Below are 18,572 nucleotides of genomic sequence, written 5' to 3'. Positions count from 1 at the left end.
AGGAGCTGGGGCTGGCTTCCAGTAGGAGGACAGGGGTAGCTGGGCTGAGAAGGAGGGAAGTGGGGGTGACGGAGAGTTGGGGCTGGGGTGGGAGATGGGGCAATGGAATAATGGAGGTGCCGGGGAATCCGACTGAAACCCACCCTGAAGCAGGGAGTTGAGGACAGGCCTGGAGGTGGAGGAGGCTTGGCGAGAGCGTCGGCCTGGTGTGTCCCTTGATTTCTGTTTGCTCCTGCAGAGGCTGGGGCATTCTCCCCAGAGCCTGACAGCTCCCTGGCCAGTCCTCTCTCATCTCTCAGGGGCACACCCCGCCCAACCCCAGCCAAAGCCAGGAATGGAGCTGTGGGCAAGGGTTTGGTCGTCTGGGTGACACTGGCTGGAGAGGTGTGCCTGAGAGGCACCTGGCCTTTTCTGATGGTGGGCAGGGGCCAGTGGGGTGAAGGGGTCTGGACACAACCTCAGCTGCAGAAAAAGTGTGCTCTCCTCAGTGGGAATCAATAGAAGAGCACCTTCAGTTCAGTTCAGTAGCTTGGTAATGTCCATGTCTTTTTGACTCCATGGATTGCAGCACGCCAGGCTTCCCTGTCCCTCACTGATTCCCAGGGCTTTCTCAAACTCATGTCCATCAAGTTGGTGATGCCATCCAACCATCTCATCCTCTGTTTTCCCCTTCTCCTGCCTTCAATTTTTCCCAGCATCAGGGTCTTTTCCAATGAGTCAGTTCTTTACATCAGATAGCCAAAGTATTGGAGCTTCAGCTTGAGCATCAGTCCTTCCAATGTATATTCAGGACTGATTTCCTTTAGGATAGACTGGTTGGATCTCCTTGCAGTCCAAGGGATTCTCAAGAGTCTTCTCCAACACCACAGTTCAAAAGCATCAATTCTTCAGTGCTCAGCTTTCTTTATGGTCCAACTCTCACATCCATACATGACTACTGGTAAAACCATAGCTTTGACTATACAGACCTTTTTTTGGCAAAGTAATGTCTCTGCTTTTTAATATGCTGTCTAAGTTTGTCATAGCTTTTCTTCCAAGGAGCAAGTGTCTTTTAATTTCATGGCTGAAGTCACCATAAGCAGTGATTTTGGAGCCCAAGAAGATAAAGTCTGTCACTGTTTCCCCATCTATTTGCCATGAAGTGATGGGACCGGATGCCATGATCTTTGTTTTCTGAATGTTGAATTTTAAGCCAGCTTTTCATTCTCCTCTTGACCTTCATCAAGAGGCTCTTCAGTGCCTCTTCGCTTTCTGCCATAAGCATGCTGTCATCTGCACATCTGAAGTTATTGATATTTCTCCCAGCAATCTTGATTCCAGCTTGTGCTTCATCCAGTCCGGCATTTCACATGATGTACTCTGCATGTAAGTTAAATAAGGAGGGTAACAATATACCCTGTTATGTTATATATATATATATATATATATATATGTGTATATATATATATGTATATATATAACAATATACCAGCCTTGTATATTGGAAGGCTTTCTCAATTTGGAACCAGTCCATTGTTCCATGTCTGGTTCTAACTATTGCTTCATGACCTGCATACAGATTCCTCAGGAGGCAAAAGGTGGTCTGGTATTCCCATCTCTTGAAGAATTTTCCACAGTTTGTTGTGATCCATACAGTCAAAATCCTTAGCATAATCAATGAAGCAGAAGTAGATGTTTTTCTGGAATTCTCTTGCTGCTTCTATGATCCAACGGATGTTGGCAATTTGATCTCTGGTTCCTCTGCCTTTTCTAAATCCAGCTTGAACATCTGGAAGTTCTTGATTCATGTACTGTTGAAGCCTAGCTTGGAGAATTTTGAGCATTACTTTGCTAGCGTGTGAGATGAGTGCAATTGTGTGGTACTTTGAATGTTCTTTGGCATTGCCTTTCTTTAGGATTGGAATGAAAATTGACCTTTTCCAGTTCTGTGGCCACTGCTGAGTTTTCCAAATTTTCTGGCATAATGAGTGCAGCACTTTAATAGCATCATCTTTTAGGATTTGAAATAGCTCAGCTGGAATTCTATCACCTCCACTAGCTTTGTTCATTGTGATGCTTCCTAAGGCCCACTTTACCTCACATTCCAGGATGTCTGGCTCCAGATGACTGATCACAGCATTGTGGCTATCTGGGTCATTAAGATCTTTTTTGTATGGTTCTTCTGTATATTCTTGCCACCTGTTCTTAATATCTTCTGCTTCTGTTAGATCAATACTGTTTCTGTCCTTTATTGTGCCCATCTTTGTGTGAAATGTTCCATTGGTATCTAATTTTCTTGAAGAGATCTCTAGGCTTTCCCATTCTATTGTTTTCCTTTCTTTGCATTGATCACTTAGGAAGGCTTTCTTATCTCTCCTTGCTATTCTCTGGAACTCTGCATTCAGATGGGTATAGCTTTCCTTTTCTCCTTTGCCTTTCACTTCTCTTCTTTTCTCAGCTATTTGTAAGGCTTCCTCAGACAACCATTTTGCCTTTTTGCATTTCTTTTCCTTGGGGGTGGTTTTGATCACTGCTGCCTCTATGATGCCTCCTCTTATGAACCTCCATCCATAGTTCTTCAGATACTCTATCAGATCTAATCCCTTGAATCTATTTGTCACTTTTACTGTAGAATCATAAAGGATTTGATTTAGGTCATACCTGAATGGTCTACTGGTTTTCCCTACTTTCTTCAATTTAAGTCTGAATTTTGCAATAAGGAGTTCATGATCTGAGCCACAGTCAGTTCCTGGTCTTGTTTTTGCTGACTGTTTGTAGCTTCTCCAACTTCAGCTGCAAAGAATATAATCAATCTGATTTTGGTATTGACCATTTGGTGATTTCCATGTGTAGAGTTATCTCTTATGTTGTTGGAAAAGGGTGTTGGCTATGGCCAGTGCATTCTCTTGGCAAAACTCTGCAAGCCTTTACCTTGCTTCATTTTGTACTCCAAGGCCAAACTTGCTTGTTACTCCAGGTATCTTCTGACTTCCTACTTTTGCATTCCCGTCCCTGATGATGAAAGGACATCATTTTTGGTGTTAGTTCTAAAAGGTCTTGCGGAGAAGGCAATGGCACCCCACTCCAGTACTTTTGCCTGGAAAAATCCCATGGACGGAGGAGCCTGGTTGGCTGCAGTCCATGGAGTCGCTAAGAGTTGGACACGACTTGAGCGACTTCACTTTCACTTTTCACTTTCATGCATTGGAGAAGGAAATGGCAACCCACTCCAGTGTTGTTGCCTGGAGAATCCCAGGGACAGCGGAGCCTGGTGGGCTGCCATCTATGGGGTCGCACAGAATCGGACACAACTGAAGTGACTTAACAGCAGCAGCAGCTAGAAGATCTTGTAGGTCATCATAAAACAGTTCAGCTTCTTTGGCATTAGTGGTTGGGGCATAGACTTAGATTACTGTGATATTGAATGATTTGTCTTGGAAACAAAGAGAGATCATTCTGTCTTTTTTGAGATTGCACCCAAGTACTGCATTTTGGACTCTTTTGTTGACTATGAGGGTTACTCCATTTCTTGTAAGGGATTCTTGCCCACAGTAGTAGATATAATGGCCATCTGAATTAAATTCGCCCATTCCGGTCCATTTTAGTTCACTGATTCCTAAACTGTCGATCTTCACTCTTGTCATGTCCTGTTTGACCACTTCTAATTTACCTTGTTCGTAGACCTAACATTCCAGGTTCCTATGCAATGTTGTTCTTTGTAGCATTGGACTTTACTTCCATCACCAGTCACATCTACAACTGGGCATTGTTTTTGCTTTAGCTCCATCTCTTAATTCTTTCTGGAATCATTTCTCCACTCTCTTCCAGTTGCATATTGGGCACCTACAGACCTGGGGAGTTCATCTTTTGCTGTCATATCTTTTTGCCTTTTCATACTGTGAATGAAACATGGATCACAGCATTGTCTAACTCAAAGAAACTATGAGCCATGACGTGTAGGGTCATCCGAGATGATGGGTCCTGGTGGAGAGCTGATAAAACGTGGCCCACTGGAGAAGGGAATGGCAAACCATGTTAGTATTCTTGCCTTGAGAACCCCATGAACAGTATGAAAAGAAGAGCACCTGTCCTTCTCTTCTTCCCTCCCTCTCCCTCCTCCTTATATTCTTTCTCTAGCTCTGGCATTCAGTAATTGTTTGAATTTATATGCAGAGCTAAGGATGTGAATTCTATGGTTTCCAGGATCCAGTTCCTTGCGCTCTGAGGAAGGAAGTCAGGACATGAATGGATGGAATTGGTGATGGGGAGGTAGGGATGTAGGAGTGAACTCCGCCTTGAGACCCAGCGAAAATGAATCACCTGTCCTGGATCTTTTCTCATCTTCTGGGATTGCGCAGAGGAAAGCAAGGGAAATGGGTGGAGATATGAATAAAAACATTCATTTATTTTTAAATTAATCTTCACAAACAATTAAACAGATAAGTAACTGGACATAAAATCCCAATTATGTGCATTGAATTCAGTGCTTCCTACCCCTTGGCTGTGGGAATACTAATGGCCCGACTTCTGCAGTGAGATCTTTCAAGTTGACTGATTTGATAACAACCTGCTTTTTAAACGTAGCTTCTCCACCAATTCCTAGCTTTGCAATTTGGGCAAGTCCCTTCTCTGTGCCGTTGTTTCCTCACCTGTGAAATGGGATAACAATGTACTTATATCATGGGGTTATTGTGAGGATTAAATGAGTTAGTGTTTATAAAGCAGTTGAAAGAGTGCCTGGCTCGTGGAAAGCGCTGTTTGTCAAATAGAATGAGTAAATAAATACTTCCGAGCAATAATAGCTGTGACATGGTGACTTGGTGAGTTAGATTCTCTCACGTACATTAAAACAGAGAACTAACTTGAGTTCCCTGCCTGTCCAGTAGTTAGGAGTTGGTGCTCTCACTGCTGTGGCACTGGGTTCAATCCCTGGCCAAGAAACTAAGATCCCGCAAGCGGCCAGCTCCGCCAAAATGAAAAAAAAAAAAAAACCAACTAGAGAAAACTAGGAACTATTACTATAAAATTGTCTTCAATACTGCCAATGGGCAATTGTCCCAGATGAATCTTCCACACTGTCTTGCTGCAAGTTCATTTCACATGGTTTAATTCAATCCCAGTTGCAGCCTATACTGTCTTCCTGGGGGCAGTGTCATTGGATCCATATCAGCCTCTTTGTCACCATGGCTTTGCCAGAGCACCTCTGCCATGAGATGTCAGAGCTGTTTGGATCCCGTGCTCGCTGTGGCCCAGCTCCTCCGCGGGAAGGCGCTGTTCCCAACGAGGCATCAAAGCAGGTGGGCCGTCTGTGCTGGAGACCTCTCCCAGGAGTACCTACTCTGGATCCCAGGATTCCATGCTCTGTCCCAACCGAGCCCCTCATTTCAACCTTCTGCTTTTTATGAACCTGGAAGAAAAGGGAGCCTGGGAGTTGGGAAGGGAACAGGATGATTCTGAGGCCTGGGCAGGTTGCCTTCAATTTACCCTCTGGGCGCCTCCTATTTGATCGGCTTCAGGACTTTAATTTGCTTGTTGTTTGAGGTTAACCACCTTCCTTAATGAAGCTGGGGATGGAGAGGGCAGGTGGGGAGAGAAACCCCTGAAGGTGTGAGGATGCGAGGGCTTCTCTCGGAGGCCCCCGGGTGGCTGCTGGGCTGTGAAGCAAGAGGCAGTGCCTGCCAGCACCCAGCTTTCCTCCCCGGTGTGATCCACAGAGGCACATCCTGACTGTCATGGGTGGGGAGGGGAGAAGGACCTCTGCCTTCTGGAAGCTCTGCCCAGTTGCAGCAGGAAGGTTCAGAGAAGACATCCCACCAGACCAGGGTGGGCAGAGCGGCTGAGGAGGATTCTCAGGGGATGGGAATGGCTGTGTTGGTCAGACTCGGGTGGGAGTCTAGGTGGCCAGTCATACAGTGAGTCCTCAGGCTCTGCTGGGGCTTCAAGTCTGGACCCCAGGGTCGGCGAGGGGACAGCTGGGCTGCCTTCCTCAATCCACAGCCGGAGGTCTGAAGCCCTGGTGTACAAGAGAGTCAATTTCCACGTGGATTCAGGTCTACCTGTCCTGGTGTCTGTGTGTGTGTGAGGGAGGAGAGAGCTGCCTCTTCCATCAGACCAGGGGCTCCATGGCAGGGCGGTATTTCATCGGAAGATGGGGGCTTTCTGAGGGCAGAAGCAGTGCTGCGTCAGTGATCCGTTCCTGCTTCCAGAGGGTGCTCACCGGCCCCGAGGCCCCCCACCAGCAGTTCTCGGCCTGCCCACTCCCCTCCCCCCGTCTTCCCCCCTTTCCCCCCCACCCAGCACACACACCATCAAGAGACTCCTTTGAAGTGCTGAGTGTGTTGTTCCTAGGACATAAACCGCGCAGGCACAGCCGGGTGTGGAGCCCTGGTAATGAGGTTTTTCGGAGTGGGGCTCCCATCAGATAAGCAGTCCTTCATGGCTTTCCACTTACTATTCTAATGAGGGACGCTGCTGAGGGACAGGTGGGTCCAGGTCCCACGTGGTACCTGCCTTCTCACCTTGGCTGAGTTGAGCCCTGGGGCTGTACGACCTCTGGGGTCCCATGATGTCCTGTGTCCAAGAAGGCCTTTGGACAGTTCCTCTAAATGGAGGCAGGGACTGTGGTTGCCTTTCTTACCCCATGTAGAGCCTCCGCCGTGCTGTTCAAAAAGGCTTTGGGTCAGACGCCAGGAAGAACCTTCCAGGTCACAGAGGTACATGATAATAAGCCTGAGTTTCAGGTCCACGGGGAGGTAGAATTAGAGAGTCAGTCCCCTGCTTCAGGTTTTGGAGGGCCACCCTGCTGTTGTGGCGCCGGGCGATGTTCGCGACAGGCAGGCAGGGGACAGCAGAGGGAAGGGGGCACCCGCATTAGCACCAAAAAAGACCTGAGGGTCATACACACCCAGGAAAAGGGAGACATTGGTCCTCTTCTGGCTTATTTTCCTCTCCCAGACATAAAAATCAGGTTCTATGAAAACACTGAGAAAAAATGTCAATAATGTGGTGAGCTGAGGCCTGGCACCTGCAGCAACAATTAGCAGAGGTGTGGGAGACCCGGGTTCGATCCCTGGGTTGGGAAGATCCCCTGGAGAAGGAAATGGCAACCCACTCCTGTACTCTTGCTTGGAGAATCCCATGGAGGGAGGAGCCTGGTAGGCTACAGTCCATGGGATCGTAAAGAGTCAGACACGACTGAGCTACTTCACCCTCCAGACCTTGATGCTGGGAAAGGTGGAGTGCAAAAGGAGAAGAGGGTGGCAGAGGATGACATGGTTGGATGGCATCACCGATTCAATGGACATGAACTTGGGCGAACTCCAGGAGACGGTGAGGGACAGGGAGGGCTGGTGTGATGCAGTCCATGGGGTCACAAAGAGTAGGACCTGACAGCAATTAAACAACCCTCCCCTCGATGGACACCTAAAGGTCATTCTACTGGCTCCTCCAGGAGGACTGACCGGAAGTCGCCCCAGCCGTGCTCCTGCCTCCAGACTGACTGCTCTGTTATTCCACCAAGAGGCTGCCCCACACTCCCCCTTGCTTACTGAGCGGTCTTAGACAAGTGGTTGCCTCAGTTTCCCCATCAGTTTCCCCATCTGTAAAGTGAGGATAAGAGAGTGGGAGAGGGATGACATAGTCCCTGTAAAGCTCTTAACACAGAATCTGGCATTCACTGGGTTTCTCCAAAGGCCCCTTTCGAGTGCCCTCCTGGAGGTTCTTTCTGCTGTCTGCCTGCCACCCCTCCTTGGTGTATGGAGTACGACACAGTGTCACCTTCCCAGCCTACGTGGGGAAGCAGGGTAGGGGGATGTTGGTCCTTTCTGCCCTCAGTTTCCCTTTCTTACATGTGGCTCCCCTCCTCTCCCCCAACTACCCACTGCGCCCCCCTCCCAGGCCTGCATGGTGAGATAATGTCTAAGAGATACTTGGAGTTACTTGGAGGAAGAGGCCAGACAGTGAGTGACCAGAGGTGATTATCTGGCGTGACTAAAGCAGCGGTTTCCCTCCCCCCCCAGCCCAGGCAGAAGGGAGGGGGACATCCGAGGTCACGCTCCAGAAGGAACTTCCCAAGAAGGGCTAGACCTGGGGAAGCCAACCTTGGGAGAGAGGATTCAGGTGATTTTTCACAGGAAAAAACAATAACTCATCCCTTTTGGGAGGGGTTTTGAGGCAGGGGGCTGGCCAAAATGGCTCCATTCTCCCCTTGAACAACCACCCTATTTCCTGCTCTCAGCCTGTCCCTCCTTGGATGCCACTGTTCACCCTGGCCCTTGGCTCCTGCCCTTCTCCTCTCTACCTCTCAAGGGGACCTGGCTCCCTCCCAGGACCTCCTCCCCATCCTGCCGGGGTCCCCACTATGGCAGCCCAAGTTTAGACGCCTCTCTCAGCAGCAGAGATTCCTCTGCAGGAGGAAGATCCATTTTCCTCTCTCTCTTTACTTCTCTGCCCACCCCAACCCCAGAGGCCTGCAGAGGACCCGAAGGCTGCCCACTGAGAGTGGGGGTGGGCAGCAGGACTCCCATCAGCTCCCCCAGCCTCCTGTCCGTGGAGTGAGCCAGCAGGCAGGAGGGCTGCAGTTCCCACCCAGACCTCTGGGTGCTGCCCAACTGCTGTGGTTGGCCCTCCCCTGAAGGACCTGGCAGGTATTCACCTTCACTCCAACCCTCCTCTTACCCCCTCAGAAGGGGCCGCCTTCATTTAGAAAAGAGAAGCAGCCACTAATACGAAATATTTTCATAAACATAATCTCTTTGATCCTAGTTATTAGTATGGCCGACTCCCATTTTACACATGGGAAAACTGAGGCACAGAGAAGCCAAGTGGCTCACCCCGGGTCCCACGGAAGCGTGAGGAATCCTGACAAAGCCTCGGGAAGACAAGAATGAGCCTGCAGAGCCAGGCAGCCTCCAATGCCTGTGTGTGGGAAGCAGATACTCTGGCTTGTTCTGGTCTCCCAGTGCCGCAGAAAGGAGAGTGGAAGGTGTGCCTAGGGGACTGAGCCTTGGTGAGGGGCTCCAGTCTAGCCTTTGCTGTGGTCTTACTGCTAAGTACATGCTTAGGATACAGAATTTCTGTAAGCAGTACTGAAGTCGATAGAATACAAAGTGCTCCATAACTCCATCAGGTAACTCTGGTTAATGGTGTGCTTCCTGCCAGAACTTTGTAGCATTCAAAAAATTTTTTTCAACACAAATGGAACTTTATTAACAAACAGTAAAGAACAAACAGTTCCTTGACTGGGTTTTCCATCATTCCTATCTCCATACACAAACAGCGATCTTTCAAACAGAGCACCCACTGTGGACGAAATCTAATTTGGTGACCCTTTCTTACCAGGAGGCATCGGGCAGTCCCATCACAGGTGACGATCAACAAGGAGGTCGGTCCCTTCACATTGGTGGGAGCATACTTCTACAAAACATTCGCTCCAGCTTGGGTTTCCTGAGAGATGGTCCCGAACGAGCTGTGTGTATGTCACCATCCCTAGAGGAAGGTATCCTGGTCTCCTCCTTGGTGGTTTGATCCTGGGAGCAGGGTCTGCCTTTCAGGAAGGCCTTCCACAAGTCTGACCCAAATCCCGGTGGATGGATTGAGCTGTTTCCTCCTCGCATCTCCTGGGCAGGGTCTTCCTGGGCAGCCTGGCTCCCAGCTGGCTGCTCTGTTCTATACAGCAGTGTGAGCGCACTGGGAGGAAGGGAGCATTCCTCTCCTCTCCTTGTTGGAAGCTTCTTGCAGAAAAGAGGAGAAAGACTAAGGGAAGTCTGAAGAATCACTCCTGGTGTGTTCACTGAGAGCTGGGGGTGGTAGGCCCCCGAGGCACCTTTTAACCTGCCAGTCTTAATGTCCGGGAAGTGCACAGAAGTCCTTTTAAGGCTAGAAATTTCAAAGCACTTCTCAGATACATACAAAAGCTTCTCTTGGGAGATGAGGGGGTTGCTGACTGTTGCTCCCCGCGACAGTGGGGAGGTGAAAGGAAGCAGACTCAGGTGTCCCTCTCTCCTTAGCTGTTTCTGGCATTGGCTCCTGCTCCACCACCCGCTCTGGTCCAGCTGGAAGATTGGAGTCATCCTGTATGCTGTGTCTGTCTCCACACTCACCTGGCAACTTAGAATACGTGGCTCCTTGGGACTAATCAAGTCAGAGGAGTCAGCATTAACCCTTCACGTGTTAACCTGATCCACAGGTCTTGAATTCTCAGCCAAAAACCTGCCGATAGATTAATCGAAGGCAGAACCTTCCAGGCAACACCCAACTCCTTCCGGAGGCTGTTGCTAATTTCACTCTTAATCTTCGCACCCAGCACTCATTCACACAGCAAGCTCTTACTGCACACCTAGGTGCTGAGATCCACAGTCTCATGTATGAGTTGTGTGTGTGTCCCAGAGACCAAGCTCTCACGATGTGATAAGCGCTTTGACTGGAGAAGCTGCAACAGGAGAAATCAATGATTAGAAACTCACTCACTGATGTGCTATTAGCTCAATTATCCCTAATTGGCACTGTTCCTGGCACTCTAACAAGCCAGGGGAAGTCCCAGGTGGAAGAGCCAAAGCTCTGGCTGGTTTTCCCCAGGAAGCCAGAAGGCTGGATTTGAACTGCAGACCACCTGACTGCAAAGCCCTTGCTCTTTGCACCCTTCTACTGCCGGCAACAATGCCAGTGGGTGGAGACAGTCAGGCCAAGGACCTTGTGTATGGTGCACAGGTGGGTGAATGATTAACTGCCTGAACACCTTGGGTCGCAAATGTCTGTTTCCTGTGAGCCTCTCTTGGTGGCACAGATTATGTCTTATCTGTGCCATAAGTCTGTTCGAGTCCCAGGCTGGGACTGGAGCCTGGTGCATAAATGAACGTGTGAATGGATGATGAAGCCATCAGTGAGTTCCACTTTGGTAGGAACATATCAGTGGGATATCAGACTATAGAGCCAGAGGCCCCTTCCCCTCCATGAGGCTCAGCACCTTCAGGAAATGTCACTCTTGTCTGGATGGGGCAGTGCCGTGACGAGGCAGAGAGAAGACTGGCCCATCCTGGAAGCCGTGGTGGGAAGGTTGGGCAAGTTTGGTCTGGGTCTCCAGGGGATCTCCAATGGTCATCTGTTCATCCTCCAGCCTTACCCCTCCTTTGCCCCTCAGGCAGGCGAGCAGGACCTCTTCTGAGATGACCACTTAGTTGCTGAAAACAGAGATTATTAAGTGAATATCAAGTGAAAAGGACAGAGACATTGGGAAAAGGTCTTTGTTACTCAGGTCACTTATCATGGGGAAATTTCTCCTCCAGTCACACTGTTCTCCCTGGGACAACAGAAGGCTTGAAGGCTACTGCCTACCTACTGTGAGTTCCCCAGGTTCCACTCTCTAGGAACTGCTCATTGGGCTGGTCCTTTGCAGAAATTTTTAAACTTCTCAGAATCATTGATGGACTTGGGGTGGGGACCTTGATGGGGAAAGCATATAAAACACAGGTTCCCGGTCCAGTGAATTTCAGTGGGGACATTGTGGGAACATTTTGAACAAGTGCTCCCTGATTCTGAGGCAGGTGGGTGATCTGTGGCCTACATTCAGGAAAGGACCTTGAGCAGAAATTTGGTCTTTTTCACTCCAAGAGGGGCTGGGCTGGAAACCTCAGGGGCTTGGCCATGGTCCATTAAAGCCCCCCTGCCCCCCCAACCCACCCCCCACACACACTGGGACTGCTCTGCACCAGTATCACAACAGGCCTGAGGAAGGAAGGTGGTGGGGCTCCCACAGCCCAGAGAGGGCTTGACATGTCCCTGGGCCGATCTGGGGACTTAGCTTTGGTCACCAGTTTCCTTCTCTGGGTCTACAGTAAATCTCTTGCTGCAAAGGATATTCTGAAAGAGGTAGTACTAGGGGCTGGAGTTTTTCTTAGGTCTAATATGGCCCAGGGAGTGGCAGCGATCCATGCGGACAGGACAGCCCCCCTACCCCACGGTAAGGAAGGAGTTGGTGAGGAACCAGTCAGCTCATCCTCAGGCTGCACTTCCTGGGTTCATCCCAGGCTGAAAGCCATTCTCTCCTTTTCTTCTTAGAAAAGTTCAAGGGGCAAGTTCTTGATGTCTATCCTTAAGCTCTCCTGCTTCTAAGCAGGACATCTCCCCTGTCAGGCCGGGAGAGGGAAAGCCATCTGACCCTCATCCCATCCTGCTTTTGAATCTATTAAAAATGCCCCCACCATCCCATCAAGCCATGTTCCTCACAGGCGAGAAGCTCCTCTCTGCCCTCCCTGCTCCACAAGTGTGGAAAGGAGGAAACCTCCAGTTCCTGTGACCCCCTATTCCTCAATCCTCGAACTCCAGGCTAGTGTGTATTGGGGTGGGGGGGGCAGGAAGACCAGTTTTTCCAGCCCTGAGACCAGCCTGCCCCTGGGGGTGCATGCGAGCCCAGTAGGATGGCAGCCTGGGCCTCTGTGGAATGCGGCCCATCCGGCTCTTGCTGCCTAAGTAAGGGAGGTCGGTGTAGCAGGAGTCCAGGGCTGGCTGGTCCAGAGACATCCCCTCCCACTCAGGCCAGGAATGAGTGCCAGCAGCATCCCTCCCAGCAGCCTTTCAGATCCTATTCCACTTGGCCAGGCCATTCCTCCTTCCCTTCCCCCTGCTTGGGGGAGGTGCTCAGATTGGCCTGCTCTGCCTTCCCACATTACCTTCTCCAGCCCCTGCCTCCTTACCCTCCCTGTCTGTAGGAGGGCTTCTTCGATTGAGGGGTCACTGCTCCCTCCAGGTTACAGGCACCCCAGGCTCAGGGACCTGACAGTCTCGGTTACTGTCTATGCTCAGAACCTGGCAATCAGTGTTCAGTAAATAATGCCCACTTTCATTGCCAAACTGCTGAATTAAATGCATGAAGATGAATACATTTGTAGAGGCACAGGTTGGCTGAGAAGCCAGGCTTCCCCCACCTGACGCTAACATGGCTCATTGGTACCCAGCCTGTCCTAGCCAGCGTGGGGCCTGGAAAGAGCCAGGGTGAGCTGCTCTGCCCGCTCCCCTGCTTGCTGATCTCATCTCTCCATCCCCTTACACCCTGTTGTATTCCCCCAGCCCTCCCCGCTTCTAACCTTCTTTGTCCCCATCCTATCTCTGGCCCAGGATACACAGAGCCACTTCCCCCCATATATTCCCCCTGCTCCTGGAAGCTTTGTCCTCCTTGAGGCCTTCCTGGAACTTGATTGGCTAAGACTCTCTCTTTGGTGCCCTTTTCTCCCTCGGTGAGTCTTCACCATATGTAGCCCATAGCCACGTGCCCCCACCGACCATTCCTGCCTCTGCCTGGGGCCTTGGAGTCCCTTCTGGTAGATAGCAGGGTCAGTCTGAATCCTGAGGGTTGTTACTCTGAGATGAGCTGCAGGTGGAACAGCAGTGCAGGAGCAAACACTGATTTGAGTAAGGCCGGAACCCACTCAGTTGCAGAAGTCCAGACTGGCATATGTGGTTCTCCAAGTGGTCTCCGTGAGTCCTGTTAATAATCATAGTAATGACACCTGCCATTTATTGAGCACTTACTCTATGCCAGGCTCTGTGCTAAGAACTTTTATGTGGTATTTCACCTAATTCTCATAACAGCCTTATGGTATATACTGTTATTATCTCCATTTTACTGATCAGCAAGCTGAGGCTATTGGCTTCCTACAGGAAGGAAAAAAAAAACCTTAGCCTTTTTTAAGCCCTTGTACTCGATGGTCCTGAGCACCTGGTGCTGAGCATAGGAATGTGCAGATGTTCATCTGACATACAGTCTGGTGAGGTGGCGGAGGGCTCTGTGAGAGGGTGTGCCTAGGACTCCTGTCTCAGGTTCAAGGGCCCCATAGTCCCAAGGAGCTGGTGCCAGCCTGGGGACTGTCCTACTCTGTGTTCATTTCCTCAGGATTTCAGACAAAGGATAGACAGACAGCAGGAAGTACTTTGGGACAAAGCTAAGTGTAGCCTCTGAGGCCCAGGATCTCATCTCTGTCCCTATGTAGCCGAGAGCTCGGTGGGTGTGCACGTGGGTGAAAGGGCGTGTGGAGACTCAGGGTGCTGGGGTGGGAGGATCGGTAGGATGAACTGCCAGGCGCTCTGTGCCTCGAATCCTGGATCTTGTGTCTCAGGTCTTTCTCTGGAGGCCCTGGGGGAGTCTCTGATGGGTGGAGCTGCTGTCAGGTCTGTGTCGTGATGTTCTGGGCAGAGGGCGGGGTGCAGTGCAAGCCCTGACCTGGTTGGGCAGGTTGGCCCACCCTGAGTGGCACCTGTGACCAGGCGCCAACCCCACCTACCGCCCTTTGAAGTCATCCAGCCTGCATTTAAGGCCCGGCCCCTCTTCTGGGTCAACTCCCTGAAAAGAATTGGGGTCCTCTTAGGAGAAAGCTCCTCTTGCCTGGGGCTAGCTCCAGCGAGGGAGGGGGAAACTTGCAGGCCTGGGCCTGGCTGGAGGAGGTGTTAGCCTCCTTGGATGGGTCTCTGCAGGGACTGGCAGGGGCCAAGGCAGAAGGGGCCACGTGAGGGGAGGCTGAGGCAGAGGGAGGGGATTGGTGGTGGGGGTGGTAATGAAGGGAGAAGGCTTAAAGTAGGGGAGAGCTCAGTGAGGGGCAGGGGATTCTGCCAGCAAAGATGGGGACTGTGGAGGAGGCAACCCCTTCCCAGCCTCAACCCACGGAAAAGTCCTCTCCAGCAGGCATTGGGGTAGTTTAGTCTCCCACACCCTACCCCCCCATGCATTGCTCTGCACTTGGCATTTCTGTCTTACATAAGGTACCCCCTCGCCCCACCCTCCACCACCGCCAGCACCTTCTCTTGGGTAGATCTTCATTCCTCCCCAGGGTCTAGAGCCAGCAGCTGTCTGTGCAGCCTCTGGGCACTGGGTTAGCACAAAAAGCCACCCCAACTTGTGGCCCCACTGGGCATGTGCAGGCCCTGGCACTATCCCATTCCCAAAACCGGGGTCCCTCTCCCCAGCACGGCCCAGCGGCTCCTGCCTGACCTCTCCCTTGGCCCTGCCCTGCTCAGAGCAGACCTCTAATCCGCCAGGCACCTCCTCAGAAAACCATTAGGCCGCCAGGCCCTGCGGGCCTCCGACAGGCCCTCTCCCCCACCCTCCACCTCCCACTTCCCACCTCCCGTCGACGCCACACCCACCCTGCAGTTCTGGGCGCAGGGCCCAAGCGGACCCCTCGTTTTTGCTCACTGCCTAATTTCTGCTGCAGGCGGCTCTGTCCTTAGACCCGGCCCGGCCTGAGGCTGGCCCCGTGCCTTCTGGCCCTCACGCCAGCCTTTTCCCAGGGGCCCCCAAGTAGCCAGGGAACGCTGGAGGAGGGAGCTTACCCCTACATCTAGGCTTCCGGGCTCTGCTCCGTCCTCCCCCAGTCCTGCCAGTCTGGGGGTGGCCGGGGACGCGCTGTGGGCTGGGCGGCGGCAGGGCTCGTGCGAGGGCCTCTCCCGGGTTGGGCTCACTCCACCTCGCCTTCGAATCCCAGGATCGTGCTGTCCAGGCCACACCCGACCCCGGCCTTCTTCCTCTCTCCTCCTAGCCGCCCCTTTCCCAGCCCTGAGCCTCTTCTCCTCCTCCAAGTCTGCCCAGAAGGCTGCACCTCCTCTCCTGGGGCCTACGCTTCAGCGATGGAAGTGCCTCACGTTCAGCCCTGGTCATGGGGACTTGGCTTTGGTCCTGTCCTTGGACGAGTCGCCTGACCTCTCCGAGGCTGTTTGCTCAGCCAAAATAGGGCTATGAACCCCACCTGCCGCATTTGGGTGGTAGATGAGCCTAGCCCAGTAAGTGGTGAATTTATGGTAGAGCCGCGAAGGGCTGGGACCTGTCTCTCCCTTCAAACTGGTCAGGGATTGTCACCTTCAAGCTTTAGCCCACCCGGGGCCCTGTGAGAGCAGGGAGGACCACGGGGACCCATTTATCTCCAGGTCATACCAGACATTGGAACCAGGTGCTTCCCCTTCTGCCCTCGCTGGCCAAGACAAAGAAAGGCCTCATGTGGGGGTGATGGTGATGGGCGTCTCAGCATGGAGGGGAGGGAGGGGGTGCGGCATCCTCCTCTCCAGAGCTCTAGGTTGAGGGGACTCCAGGCTGGGAGGGGCAGTGGGGACTCCCAATGAGAGGCAGGAGACCCCTCATGGGGCCTCTTCCACGGCCCTTTCTTTATTTGGGGCCCCAGCCAGGAAGAGAAATGGCTCCGTTTGGTCACAGTGATCGCCGTCTCAGCTCTGTGATCACTTAGCAGCATTGCGGCAAGGGGTGGGGGTCGGTCCCCCTCCCAGGCCCAGGTGGCCATAGAAGAGACATCTTGCTAATTTCTTCCAAATCGCACCCTCATAAGTTGGATAACAGGTGCTTAAAGAAGATGAAGAATTAGTGATTACTGAGCAGGCTGAATTTTTGGAGTGTCGGGAGTAAACCATTTTCTAATCGAGATGGATGACACAAATGGCAACAGAAGTGTTTATTGCGTGAAGTAATATATGTAATTTTGGCTGAATTTTATTTTTCTCCTCATGAAATTCCAGTCCCTTTCAGTCAGGCTGTTGGTGTGTGTTTAATATTGACAGTTTCCATTATTATCACTCACCCTGTGCCAGAGACGGGGCAGCACTTTACTGGCTTTACCTTGGTTTTCTTCCCGCATCTCCACTATTCATTTATTCAAGATTCAGTCAAGGAAACATTTATTGAGCATCTACTATCTGCCAGGCATTATTCTGGATACTGAGGCTGGGGATACAGTGAATTAAAACAAGAAGTCAGATTAAAAACTCTGCCTCTTGGCACTTACATTCTAATGAGGGAGGGAAAAAATAAACAAGGGAGAAAACAGATATATAACGTCAGGTAAGCGCTCTGAAGAAAACTGGAGCCACATGAGGGGACAGAGAGTGGTGAGCTGGGCCTCCTGGAGAGAGCCAGCCATTTGATTATTGGGGACCCAGCAGTGGAGGCAAGAGGAACAGCGAGTTTAAGGGCCCTGAGTTGGGTGTTTGCTTGGCTTTGGCACGCGGTGCAGCAAGAAGACCAGTGTGTGGGAGCAGAGAGGACTCAGGGGCTGAGCGGGGGTGGCAGGAGGCTGGATGGAGTGAGGCCACAGCAGGAGAGGAGTCTGTGGGGAAGCACTATTATCAAGTCCAGGTTTCATGGGGAAACTGAGGTCTGAGGAGATTCTGTAGTGACTGCAGAGACTGGAGACAAACCAGGCTGCCTCCACTGAAACCTGAGTGCTGACTCACTGCACTCTCCTGTCCCACAGTGAGGGGTCTTCACTCTGCACAGGAGCAGGACCAGGACTGGGCTGCCACCTTGGGTTTCCTGAGGCTCTGGTACTTTAAGATTTGTTGAGTGATGAAAAAAGAAAGGCAGGCTTCCAACATCATGCTAATCCCTACATCTGAGTGTTGTGTGGGCGGGAATCGTGCTTTATCTGCAGCCCTGGTAACTTGCATGGAGCCGGGCATATGGTAGTGGCTCAATAGGTGTTAGTGGAATGAATGGAAGAATACTAGTTTTGAAGTAAAGAGACTGATTTTTTAGTGAAGCCTACAGTTTCTATAAGGAGATTAAGATTCGTGCCGTAGAAAGATCCTCAGAGAGCAAAATTCAACTCCACCAGTTTGCAGATAAGGAAACTGAGGCGTGGAGTGATGGAGAGGAAGAATGCTGTTGTGTGCGAGGGGGTCAGGGAGAGTGCTGGGATGGAAGCATTTGCTTCGCTACTCCCCCAGAATTGGAACTGCCAAGGGCTCTTCTCTGGATCAGAGCAAAGATTTGGCTTGGCTGGAATTGGGGGTGGTGAGCCTTGGGGGGAAATCCCACTGCAGAAAAATCTGAGATAAATGGGGCATGTTTGGGACTTACGGCTAGAGAACTTGGTCTCAGATAAGGTCAGTTTAGCAAAGGAAGGAAAGAAATAATGTTCTGTTCAGCCTCAAGGATCAGGTGCCAGAATTTCCTGCAACATTCCCTGACTGCTTGTTCACTGGCTTCATTCAAATCTCCTCCTCCCTGTTCCCTCAGCCTGAGCTTCTCTGGCAGAGGCACTGATATGCCCTGTACTACATGGGCTGTGCCATTGCATGTCTTTCTGATATGTCTATTTGACCTAAAGATTTTTGGAGAAAAAATAATTCAACTATATATTTTAGAGCATCCTTTTTATTTTTATTTTTTTACTTTTTATTGGCCACACAGCTTGTGGGATTTTAGTTCTTCAACTAGGGATGGAACCCCGGATCCTCAGCAGTGAGAGCATGGACTCCTAACCACTGGACTGCCCAGGAATTCCCAAGAACATGCTTTTCATGTTAAAGCAAACTTGGACATAATATAGAATAAAACGTGCATGTACATACGTACTGGTCTATTACAAGTAAACCAGAGGCCAGAAATCAAAGTGTTTATGACTGAGTTGCTCTGAATGGCCTTCCCACTGGCCAGTGGACCCTGCTCTTACAGGTCCCCCACAGGGAACTTTGAGAAATACTGTTTGCCCAGAACCACCATATTTCCTCTCTGTCATTTGCGATAGGGCGCACTTCAAGTCAGTTCAGTGGGGAAGGAACGTCTAGAGAGGGCCAGAGCCCAGGCAAAGGGCACAGGCCCC

This window comes from Bos mutus, chromosome 19 (assembly GCF_027580195.1).
Source record: "Bos mutus isolate GX-2022 chromosome 19, NWIPB_WYAK_1.1, whole genome shotgun sequence".
In the NCBI taxonomy this organism is placed as follows: Eukaryota; Metazoa; Chordata; class Mammalia; order Artiodactyla; family Bovidae; genus Bos; species Bos mutus.
This window is presented reverse-complemented; position numbering follows the sequence as displayed.